The sequence below is a fragment of the Echinops telfairi genome, unplaced genomic scaffold (assembly GCF_000313985.2).
Source record: "Echinops telfairi isolate 266 unplaced genomic scaffold, ASM31398v2 ScPeMD7_70;HRSCAF=299, whole genome shotgun sequence".
Classification (NCBI taxonomy): Eukaryota; Metazoa; Chordata; class Mammalia; order Afrosoricida; family Tenrecidae; genus Echinops; species Echinops telfairi.
Genome location: NW_022103968.1, coordinates 58,424,883 through 58,437,288, shown reverse-complemented (window position 1 = coordinate 58,437,288; position 12,406 = coordinate 58,424,883).

The following is a 12,406-nucleotide window of genomic DNA, read 5'->3' as shown; positions in this document are numbered from 1 at the left end:
ACTATGTCAATCTATCTCCTGGAAGGCCTTCTTGTTTGCTGACATTCCAAGGGCCTCTATTTAGTGAAAGGCGTTCTGGGGTTACCGTGGGTGAGTGCTTGACTGTTCACTGTACTGTGTGGGGTTGGAACCCAGAAGCTGCTCCAAAGGAAACGAGGTATTAGCCTGCTTCTCGAAAGATGTACAGGGTTCTGTAAAGATTCAGAGTTCTACTCTGTCCTATAAGGTCACTATAGATAAGAATCAACAAGATGGTCACAGATTTTATATCTAGTGAATGAGCGGGCTGGAGTTTACATCCAAGCAGGTTGGCTCCAGACTCAATGACATTATTAATGACACTATTAATGACAGTGTCATTCTACCTCCCTTGCCTGGAATATAGAAGAAGCGAAACGTAAGTAGAAAGTCAGGAAACTGTCAGAAAGAGGAGGAGAAACTATGTGAAAGTGACATGGCGAATTATGTGTTGGACTGCTGGCCAAGAGGTCAGGAGCTTGAAACTACAGCTGCTCCAGGGGAAAGAGGAGACCCTTTCTTCCTGAATAGCCGTAGAGTGTCAGAAAGCCCCAAGGGCAGTTCGACTCTCTCTTCTAAGGATTGCTGTGAGTCAGGTTATGATTGTGAGTTTATGAATGAATATCTCATTACAAGGCATTCATGTTAAAGTCTTTGAAATCGTCCCTACCTTAATGAACACATCTTACTCGATTTTAGTGACAATGCATTTTAAGCTTCACAGAACCATGTGACCATTCTTTTAAGGAAATGATTTGTTACGAACTGCTGATACCCAGTGCTTGACAGAGAAAGCCCCACAAGATGGCAAGCCGCATCCCACATAGCATCCATGTGGGCACTAGCCAACCCTATAAACCAATAGTCCTCCTCTAAACTTATAATGGGGTTCAGAACTCCCAGTCTGAGTGGGTGTAGCGAATGCAATAGCTTTTCACGTACAACCTGTGTATCTCATGTCTCTAGTATATAAAACGGATTGCATTACAAGGCATACAGTCCATAAATAACCTATACTACACATGCCATGATTAATCACAATAAGCGCTTCTGCTACTGACTTATGTGTGTCCTGTGCTTTCTGTCATGATTTTAATGTGACTTCTCCCTCCTTACGGAACAGTCGTGGCTGATAGGCAGCAGCGTGCTCTGTCATGTTATCACCTGTCTCGTGAGTGCTGTAGTGTCATTTCTTCATTTAATTTTCTTTAAAAAATGTTACCATGAAGTGCATCCTGGCTCCCACAGGCAGCTAGTGAGGGCAGCAGCAAGAGACTAAGGAGGAATATCGTTTTGGAAGTGAAACAAAAGATTACGAGGTAACAGGTGGAAATCAGTGAATGCTATTGCTTGTGATTTAGGCATGTTTGCCCAACACCTGAGTTACGTAACAGAACATATGTGAACATTATACAATGCATGACTGTAGGTACATAGCACTCTTGTGACCTCTAAGGGCTAAAATGTATGTCTCCTATCTGATTTGTATACACATTTTCATTTAAGTTTGAGGGTTGGTGAATTGCTTTTAGGTCTGAGATTCAAATTAATCAAGCACTCGGCAGGGATCACATATAATTCTAGACTATATTAAACCTCAATAAAAGAATTAGAAGTTAAAATTTATACTGGGGTTACTTCTGAAAGTACATTACCATGGATTTAAAAGTGAAAAGCCATTGCTATTAGGGTCATACATGCATACGTTTATCCCCCCAAAACAAACATGTTTAAACATGTGACTATAATCAGTGGGTGGCTGCAAACAGGTTCTCCAGTAATATACTGGCCTAAGTCCCCGTAGGGTGCCTTCCAAAAATGGATACTTCTTGTGCCCTGTGAGTGAGGGGTGATATTTTTGAGGTCAGTACTAATAACCAGATTTCTAACAAGATTTGAGCGGGTATCTTCCCAAATCACTGAAACTTTGCAACTAGGTTTTGGAAATCTGCCCCTCTCCTAAGATAATCATTTTTGGATGGGTTCAACATTTTAAGGCAGTTGGGAAGAACGCAAATGGGAATCCATCGCAGAGAGGTCAGCTGGAAGGTTATGGTGACTACTTTTGGGGGTCCCAAAGGGGTAATCTTAATAGCTTTTCTCAAAGAAAAAAAGACTATCAAGGAGGTTTATTCGGAAGAAACATTAGGAAAATTGGAAACAACATTGTGAGAAAAAGTTCAGGAAATTTGTTCAGAGGAATCTGTTTTCATCCTAACAATGCACGTGCTCGTCTTTCCAGGGCAACGGGCACTGTGATACTTTCTTTGGCAAATAGTATCCCATCCACCCTCCTGCCTGATTGGGCCTCTTCGGACTTCTTTTACCCCCTAAACTCAAAGAACATGTGAGAGGAAAGTGGGCTGTGTCCCGCAGGACTCCCGGGCTGCCCTTGCCTGGGCCACGAGTGAGGAAGGCAGGATTCTTCGGCGAATGTTTAGAGACATGGAAGTGTACAGATCCAGTTGGAGGAAGCTCAGAACACAATAACTTCACATTTTGAAATTTAAAAATTTCAAGTAAAGGCTTCTATTATTTTATAACAACACTCTTTTACTTGCCCTAGTACTTCAGGACAGTCCCTTCATTTATTTTTCTTTCGCTTTGCCACTCCATCCCTCACAGATGGCACAAGTACGTAGCAAGATGGCTGTTTAATGTGCTATTTCTAGTTTTATTTTTAATTTCTCTTCCCCCAAGAATTTACGCGAAGCTCCACTATTTTTTCCCTTTTCCTTGAGAACTAAAAGACAGAACTAAAATTCTGTATTTGTGAAGACCTAATTCAATAGAAAGGATATTTTTTGATTGGATACCATAGTCAATTTGTTTCAATTACTTATTTAAAAAGAGAAATTATAGAATCTTATGTGTTTGCCTTTTTGTGAGATTATTGTGCTTAAAACATCTGCATAATTCATCAATTTTAAATCAATGTTATAAGTATTATAAAATAATGATGACAATTTTAATTAAAATATTAATCTGTAAGAATTTCAGGACAAAGAGAGCTATGTTTTAAGTTGTTATATTAATCGGCTCCATTCAAATGTTTTCTTATCTATATTTTACTTTCTTCTTATAAAGTTTCTTTGTTCAAAATATACAAAGTTTTACTTGTTTTAGATATATTTATGTTCCTTTTTTTTCAGTTTCAGTCTCATGCATTTAAAAATAATTTTAATCCGCTTATAGGGAAAAACCCTCGATACGTTTTTGTCTCTATAGAAATGATTGAAGAACTCTTTCTTGTCAGCCCTGAAAGCACTCAGCTTCTAATCCAAAAGGCTGCCGTTCACACTCATTGGTTGTGCCAAGAGGCTTCAGTCAGCTGTGGCAAGCATTTACAGCCCAGTTGGAAACACCAACTGGGTCCTATAGGCTCCTTATGAGTCTTAAGAGACACAATGATCGTGACACTACGGTGGATTTTTGGAGAGGCATATTGTATCCCACCCTATACCAGAGGAACCTAAGACTATAGATAATTTTCAGAGTGGGTGATTGTTAGAGTCAAGGAGTAATGCGTAAGGTTTAAAGTAAGGAAATGTACTACGTAACATATGAGTTTTCACATACTGAAGCCAGGTTGTTTTAACCTTGTTTAACCTTGCAGGACACACTCATTAAATTATTTTTTTGCAACTTGATGCCCAAATTTGGATGTTTATTAACTCAATGGCAATGTTGATGCTTGAATCTTTTTAATGAACTTTGAAGAACAAGGTATTTGATTTTATTAAATCAAACAATATGTAAGACACCAAAATACCGCACACTGACCAGGAATTGTTTTGGAAGAAGTCTAGCCAGAATCCTCTTAGATGCAAGAACGATGCGACTTCATCTCACGTGCTTTGAACATATTGGCAGGAGAGACCAGTCCCTGAAAAAGGACACCATGCTTGGTTTAAAAAAAATCACCAAAAAACGAGAAGACCAAATTCACTGACATTATGTCGATGCTGACTTCTAATGACCCTACAGGACAGCACAGGACTGCCCTTGTGGGTTTCCGAGACCATCATTCTTTTTTTTTTAATACTTTATTGGTGGCTCTTACATCTCTTATCACAATCCATACATTCCTTGCATCTTTTTAATGGCTTTTTCATCTAAGTATCAATAAACAAGTTTAACATTAAGTAATATTTTTTTTCCATATTTGAGAGAAAGAGAGAAGGGGAAGGTAAAGTTGTAAAAAAGGACAAACAAAAGCATAGGAATGAATAACTTAAAGAAGTAGAGAATCAGCTTTAGATAGTTTCAATTATCTTAGTCAAGTAGATAGAATAGGGTTTTGACATCTGACAGTCACGATCTTTTTCCAACTTCAATGCATATGAAACATGCACAAATTATTATCCATACGTGGTACTCAGTTTTCTCATTTCTAAAATTCAACATATATAAATTAGCTCTCAGGTTGTTTTGAGAACATTTCATAGATAACGTAAGCAAGTGATTCCTATTTTTGTTTTATTTGTGTGTATTTTGTTCTAGAAAGGATTTAAGATCACACTCAAATAACTTTTCGATTTTGTTATGATCTATTTTTACAGAACATTTTGTGGATGGTACAACACAGCAAATAAAATACAAAGTAATATGCATCTGTTTGTATACCATTGTGCCAGGGATATAGGTTCCCACACTATTGGAGGGTAGAACATTCTAATGGAATCTTTCGTAAGGGGAAATAGAATAAGGCAAAGAAGCAATTACCATCCACTTACATGGGAGCTTTGGAGGGCATTCTTAAACTCAAAAACTAACCTAACTAATAATATCAAATAACACACAAACCTAAAGTAACGGTAACATACAGTGTGCACAGGTGCAATTCAGAGCTATGGTGGCTTGCTGCTGAGATGTGGAGGGTAGTTCCAGGGAGAGGACCTGGGCAACACCCTTCTTACTGCTAGTGGAACACGACCCCTTCAATGGCCTGCTATGAACAAACACTGAAAGCTAGTTTCAGTTTTCACGTGTGTGTATGTATGTATGTGTGTGTGTGTGTGCGTATGCCAGAGAAAATCCTCTTAGAGTTTTGAATTTCTTTTGATTACTGAAAACATGGGATTTCAGGTCATTTGTAAAAGGTGAGTAACTAGAATTTTTTTTTTTAAATAGGGAGGACACTTCTGTAAGATTGAAGAAAAGCAAGGGCCCATTTGCTCATTTTCCCTGACCCTTTCTGTCACCAAAATGGCCCCATTGCACATATTCTTGTCATTTAGGCCATCCCTATTGCAAATCAAAAATCTCACACCAAAACTAACTTGAGTATTTAAGGACCAAAATGAATCTAGTTTTATATTTTGGTTCTCCTATATTATGTTGGCCCTCATCTTTGTTGTTATTTATCTGTGATATTGGCTATTTTAGCCTGCTGTCAATGCCATTGCCTTTTTAAAATTAGATGTTACTTTCATCAGAAATGGTGCAAATGGCTGATGGGCTTGGCGAGTACCCAAAGGAAAGGTAGGAGGGTTGAGTTCACTGCCTCCTGAGGACGTGCTGGGAACCTGTTGCTGAGAAGCCAGCACTGTAAACACTCGGGCACACAGTTCTCCTCGGGGAGAAGGAGGTTGCCATGGATCGGGGTCACCGGATGCCAACTGGCGGTAGCGGTGATCACCATCACACTCTTCATGCAGCTCAAATCAGCATCTCTGCAGCACTCCTACAACTACCAATAGACATTTTTTTCAAGAAGCTTGATTAGCAATTCATTGCGCTTTTCCATGGTGCTTGTTTATACTATCTGGTTGATTTTATCTTTTAAAAGTTTGTTGCTTACCACATTCCCTTCTCAACTATGTCATTTTGAATATTTACCCGTTAATCTCGATTGATTTCAAGGGATTTTTTAATTGGAAATCTCTTGACTGGTAGTGAGATTATACATAATTACTTGGAACATTGTAAAAAGAATCTGGATGCTATTTTAAACTAGTTCTGTGAAAACACAACTTCTTGTGAACTGCTTGTCAAGGTAGTTATTTAATTACTCTTCCATGTAAACATGTAAAAAGGTGCAGGGCACCTTGGCTACTTCCTGTATTGCAATATACTTTTTAATACATGTTCACATTTTCCTGTTAGAGCATTGCTCACTTTTCTGCAATGGAAAGACAGCATGCAGGAACTCAAGGGTTAAGTCATTCCTAACCCAAAACTAATGCTTCTGCTACATGCACTAGGATCATTTATAAAACTCACAGAATCTGTCTGTTGCCATGTATAGTAACATCTCAAAGCGACAAGGAGACATGACAGTTGAGGGGATTTGCAAGTGAAAGAGCACAAGCATGAACAGAGTTGAGAGCCATATAATTATCCTCATTCACACTGTGACTAGCTTTCAAGTGATTTATTCAAACTGGTTACCCCTGTTCTCTTAATCACCTCCTTTCTTGACTAAGTTCTAATTCTGATTTTGGCATTTGTCTATAGAATATATTCGTTTTTCCTCTTGAGAGGAAACTGTGTTGAATTTCCAGTAGTGTTTAAATCAGATAATTTCATTTGCCAATTATCACATAACACTAGTTATTTGAATTTCAAGTTGCAATGTTCTTAGACAAAGCTTAATATCTTCATTACACATACAGTCAGGGTTGGCTAATTACCATTCTGAATGCTACAGTTTAACCCTGGATGCCACTATTTCTGGCTTCAAGGATATATTTGGTTTTCTCCTTAAAACAAGTTTAAGAGGAAGAATATCACTATTGAATTCTACTTCGTAGTTCTTTCAAATAACAAGCCCCCTTTAAAGGTGCCCAGATATAATATAAGTATATATTATAATGCTTTATAATTCTTATCTATTGGTTTATAATAAAAAGCATCCTTGAATGTTTTCCAAAAGAGTAATGTGATTTACAATATAGTTAATGAAAATTAAGCTATATCAGTTTTCCTGGAGGAAAATTGTACTATATAATTAATTTTAAAAGCCACTGTTTATATCATCAGTGTATTGAGAAACAAGGAACAATCTCAAAATATAGAAGCTAAAAGAATACATTGCATTTTGACACTCTCTCTAATTAAAAGACCAGTGTTTCAGAAGCAATTTCATTTTACTTTCATCTCCCTTTTAGATGGCATTGTACTTAACAGCTTTCCTTTTATTTTCTGAACTAAGTGATCTTATATTTTTATTAAAAGATGCCAAAGAACTGTAGCTATCCTTTGCGCTCATGAAATAAAAGTTTAAACTATTTTTATTTATTTAAGCTATCAAACTACTTATTTGGTTTTAATACTTTTCTTTTGTGATTATGATAGAATGTACAACACTGTCTGTCAATCAATAAAGAGAAGTAACGTGACTCGGACAGGGGTCCATGTTTTATAGAGGTAGAACTGGGACTAACCCCAGGTTTCTCCATGTCCAATCTAGTGCTGTTGCTCTCATTTGGATTTATGGTGTCTCATGATTCCTGGAGCCCTGGTGGCATCGTGGTTATACTTTTGGCTGCTATCTGAAAGGTCAGCAGTTGGAAACCACCAGCCACTGTGCTGGAGAAGCACCAGGCTGTCTAATCCCATGAAGCAAGGGTAGTAATACCCTTGTTCTATCATGCCCTATTTTCTCCTTGGCAGTGAAATTTTGGTTTTTGTGATTCATTAATTTATACAATTTCAGGAAGGGGCATATTGCATTTTTAGTCCATAAGTTAAATAGAATGAGAACTTCTTTGTGTAAATCAGTGTTAATAAAGTGGAAGCTTTAGGTATAGATAATCGTGTCAAACATTTGCAAAACCATTTTGTGGTTTATAAAAAATGTCTTTCATTATGCTACTCATTCACTTATTCATATACCCATCCACCCCGCCTGCCAGCCAGCCAAATACTTACTCATATTTGAGCCTAATACAATATTATAAACCCATGTGAGACTCACAATATTCTCGTAGACAGGATAAAAGAAATCTTAACATTCCATGAAAGGACTTGTAAACTGAAATTCAGGAATGGGTAGAGTTTTGCAGTACTGTATAATTAGTAAATGACAAAGCCAAAATTAAATCTGAATTTTTGTTTGCGAAGTTTATTGGGGCACACATTGCAGATTATATAGGTTTTATAACCTCAGTTCTAAAATTTAACTGTATTTGTATTTGAATTGTTTTTCCTTTCTAATATTTGACCTTTTGCTTTAGAATACAGTTAGTATGGTAGTGTCCTTTAAATAGAATCATGTACTCATAGAAAGAGAATATTCTACTGCGTCCCAATCATTTTCAGACAGCAATTTCTTTTAAACGATATTTTGTTGAGTCCCTAAGGATTTCTTCTTCCCCTAGTGATGAGTTCTTAAGTGCCGATCTTGATCTGTTTGTGTAGGGAGGGAGTACATACATATTGCCGAACCGTAATCTAGCAAACCAGTAGAACACAGAGGACGCAGCCAATGATGGGAGAGATCTCTAGGTCTGGGGAAACATGTCTACCACCTGGCGTTTGAAGACGCAGCACAGCCCCTAAAAAAGTTCTTGCTGTTTGCAATGCAAGACTAGGAAGGGACTGGTGAATTCATCAACCAATCTAAGTCTCTCTTTTAAAACAGTCCTTTTTTTCCCCCCAGACAAATTTAACACAGGATTTGAAGTTTGATGGACTGAAGAAGAAAAGCTGTTTGCCTATTTATATTACTAGAAAGCGAGGCCTTGCATTTAATCCCATTGCACCACATTAGCTAAGGGAAATGTAAGTGCCCCGTATGTGGCATAATATATCATATCAATCATATCATACAATATAGAAGCTGAGAGCGCAGCATGAAGGGGAGCAATGTCAGTGGTAGCGGTGGCTAGTTGCTGTAGAGATATTCCGATTTACGGTGTCCCCATGCGTGCAGAGCGGAGCTGCTTCGTAGGGTTTTCAAGGCTGACACCTTTCAGAAGAAGGTGCATAGATCTGTTTCCTGAGGCACCTCTGGGTGGGTTTTAACGAACTACCTGTGCCACCCAGGGTCAAGGAGGGGTAGGTACTACGTGATGAGGGATACGGGATGCAGGTGAGGAAGGGGTTGAGGGGTTAGAAAGAGAGGCAGAACCTTTGTACACTCCAGCTACTGGCCGGTGGTGCTTGTTAAGACTGTGGATTCTTCAGAGGATGGCTTTCAGGAGAGTGAGCTGGATGGTCCTGCGTGTAGGATTCATCAGGTTGATGGAGCATCCATGAGCAGGCAGTGATGAGGAGTCGAGTTTTATAGTTTTTGAAGACAGGATGTAGGAGGAATGAGTCCACAACACAGAGATCAACAGAAGTATCCAAGCATCAGAAATGTGATCAAGGTGGAGACTTGGCTCGGGATGAGAGCAAACATGCTTGATGATAAAAATCCAATACCAAATAGCCACCAGGTTCATTTTATACCAAGTCATAAATCACAGAGTCAGAAATTCTTCAGTCGATTCTTCCTGAGAGCGAAGTTAAATGAGAGATATAAGAATACTGTACTTACAAATTCTGGCCAGATTCAACCATAGAGATGGGAATGTAACACGCAACCAACCAACCAACAAAAAAACAAACAAAAATATTCCAGGGCATTCTCGACAACAAATGTGTTCTTATTTGTTTTTCTCCTCTTCATCTCTCCACTCTTACTTTTTTACCATTTCTACCTTTTCTTCTTTGGTTTATGGCAAAATAATTGAGAGGGCAGGGGAGCAATAAAGAAAATTTTAAAAAGAACTATTGGGTTGTTTTTTTTTGGCGGGGGGGTTGTTGTTTTGTTGTTGTTTTTACATTTAAGTAGCCCTGACATCGACAACTTTGTATGTTTTCAAATGGAGATAGGTTACAAATCATCAAGTGAGGAACGTCCTGTTACACAGTTGGCCAAGCACGGACTGGATTATCAGACACTCGTGTGATCAATTCTTCTTACGGAAGCGCAGAGTGCCTGCCCTTTACAACATTACCTGCAATGCAAGATCTGCACTACAGAATCTCCCCAAATTATCTCCCCCCAGTACCTTCCATTATCCTTTATTCAGCAGGAGTTTATTTTAGTTTTTGGTCTTCCTTGTGATTTAGTTTGCAGTGAATGCACAAGAGAGCTACAATGTAACCTTTTCTTGGCTAGAGACATGCCACCCAGCTGGCAGTTTTCTTGTCACAACAGTCAGCGGGAGGTGATTTCCTGACAAGAACAATAGTCACTGGTCCTGTTATCTCCTGATGTCGCCCCAACAGACTCCTCAGAACACAGCGCATGCAATTCAGATGGGACTCAAGTCCAGACTCTGGGCATTCCCCAAGCGAAGGCTGAACGAAGAAGACTGGAAACTTAACCTTAGCCATATCTGTCTCTTCGCAGTAGATTGAGATCCTTGCATAAATACCATTTTGCCTTAAAGCAAGTAGATATGGCATTCCTAACCGCAAGTGAATATATACCACGTTAATAATATCACTGTATCGTGACTTGTCATATTAAGCAACTTTAAGCAGCAAAAGCCCTCTTGCTTCATTCTTTGAATATTGTGTTTTGAAAGAAAAGTATCTATTTCTGAATCCATACCAAGCACAGAACCACAATTTTCCTGCCAGTGATTTTTGACTTTCCTGCCTTCTGTTTCCACACTTTCAGGGACATCTTTTCATCCTCTGTGATGGATGCACAGAGGATGAAAAGTCACACCCTGCAGTGGGTAAATTACTTGATTTGGGATGACACATGATTGCTTCAGGTGCTTGGGTGGCTTTTAGTATTTCCAGTGCAATTGGACTTTGTAATAACCCAGGAAAATGAATTTACCTTCAAACCAGTATTTCTCTCTTTCCTCTGAACAAGAGCTTTTATAAGTATAGGTAGTCTCTGGGTTACAAATAGGATCAATTCTTAAGTGCATGTTTAAGTTGAGTTGTAGTAAGTAGAATGAGTACATAGAGTTCTTATTTAGCCTTACTTTAGTGCAAAGCAAGGAGCTCTGGTGGCACTGTGTGCTAAGCATCCGGTTGCTAGCCATAAAGTTCATGGTTCAAACCCACCAGCCCTCTCTGTGGGAGAAAGATGACGCTGTCGGCACCCTTAAAGTTTTACAGTTTCCAAAACCCTAACGAGCACTTCTACTCTGCCCTGGGTGGTGTGGCTGTGAGTCAGCAGTCAATGGGTGTAGTGTAAGAAAAGGTTCAACACCTTTTCATTGATTTAAAAGGTACACTTGCAGTAAGTGAAGGTGATTATAATGATGAATTTGTTGTAAATAAGAATTAGTTCAATCTTCAAAGTTACATAATATTAAAGGGCAAGTAAGAATGTATTGGTGTTCCCTGAGTGCTCAAAATGTATCATTTTTCTTGATTCCCATAATGTGGATCAGTCTTTATTTGCCTTCCTCAATATCCTAACTTTCTGTATTAGTTATCTAATACTGTGTAACAAATCAGCCCCAAATTTCATGGCCGAAAATAAGACATATCTATTATCTTTCAGCTTCTGTGAGTTAGGGATTCTGGAACACAGCTGGGAGCTTTGGGCCCTTGGTCCTGTCTGAGTTTACACTGAGCTGTTGACTTGGATGTAGAGATAGAAGTCATTCCTGGGAAGGAGATGGTTCCAAGATGACTCGTGCAGGTGGGCAGGAGGCCTCATTTACATGCGACAGAGGCCTCTCCACAGAGATCTCTCCTTTTCTGAATATCCTATCGCCTGCAGGGGTGGCTTTCCTGCCACTGAAGAGTGCCTTTCTGAACTTGGCTCTGGAAGACATATACCGTCATTTCTTTCTTTCTTTTATTAATTGAAAGCAAGTCACGAAGTTCTGCCTAGGTTCAAGGGGAGAGAAATTAAGCTCCATCCTAAGTAGCAGAGTTTCAAAGAACTGGTGGACTTATTTTAAAATCATCACATGCCCTGCAGCCCACTTATACCCCTCAACTTACGCAAATTCACCCCCCTCGTGTGTCATATTTGAGAACAAATGTGGGAAATATTCAGCCACTTCAGGCAACAGGGTTGAATAATAGAGAGCACAGCAATTAATAATCTGTCTCTACTATTCACATTTGATATGACTTAGAGTAAGTTACTTATCCTTCCTATACCTGTCTTTCAATGCCTGTACAATGGGCATTAAGATATCTATCTACCTGACAGAATATAATGCAGAGTAAGGAGCATTCGTGTAAAGCAACTGTAGCAATTTTTACATATAGCAGGTTCATGTTGATTAGTAGCTTGAAGGACAATGATTATAATTATGATGGTCACATCTGCATTGTAATTGGGAAATTTTGAAGACCTTAGCATCAAAAGGACATTCTAAATGCTGCAATTTGCTGTGGCAGATGAGTCGGAAGCAAAGTTTTTACAGCAAAGTAGACCAAGAGACTCTTCTTAGTCTCCCCAAATGTG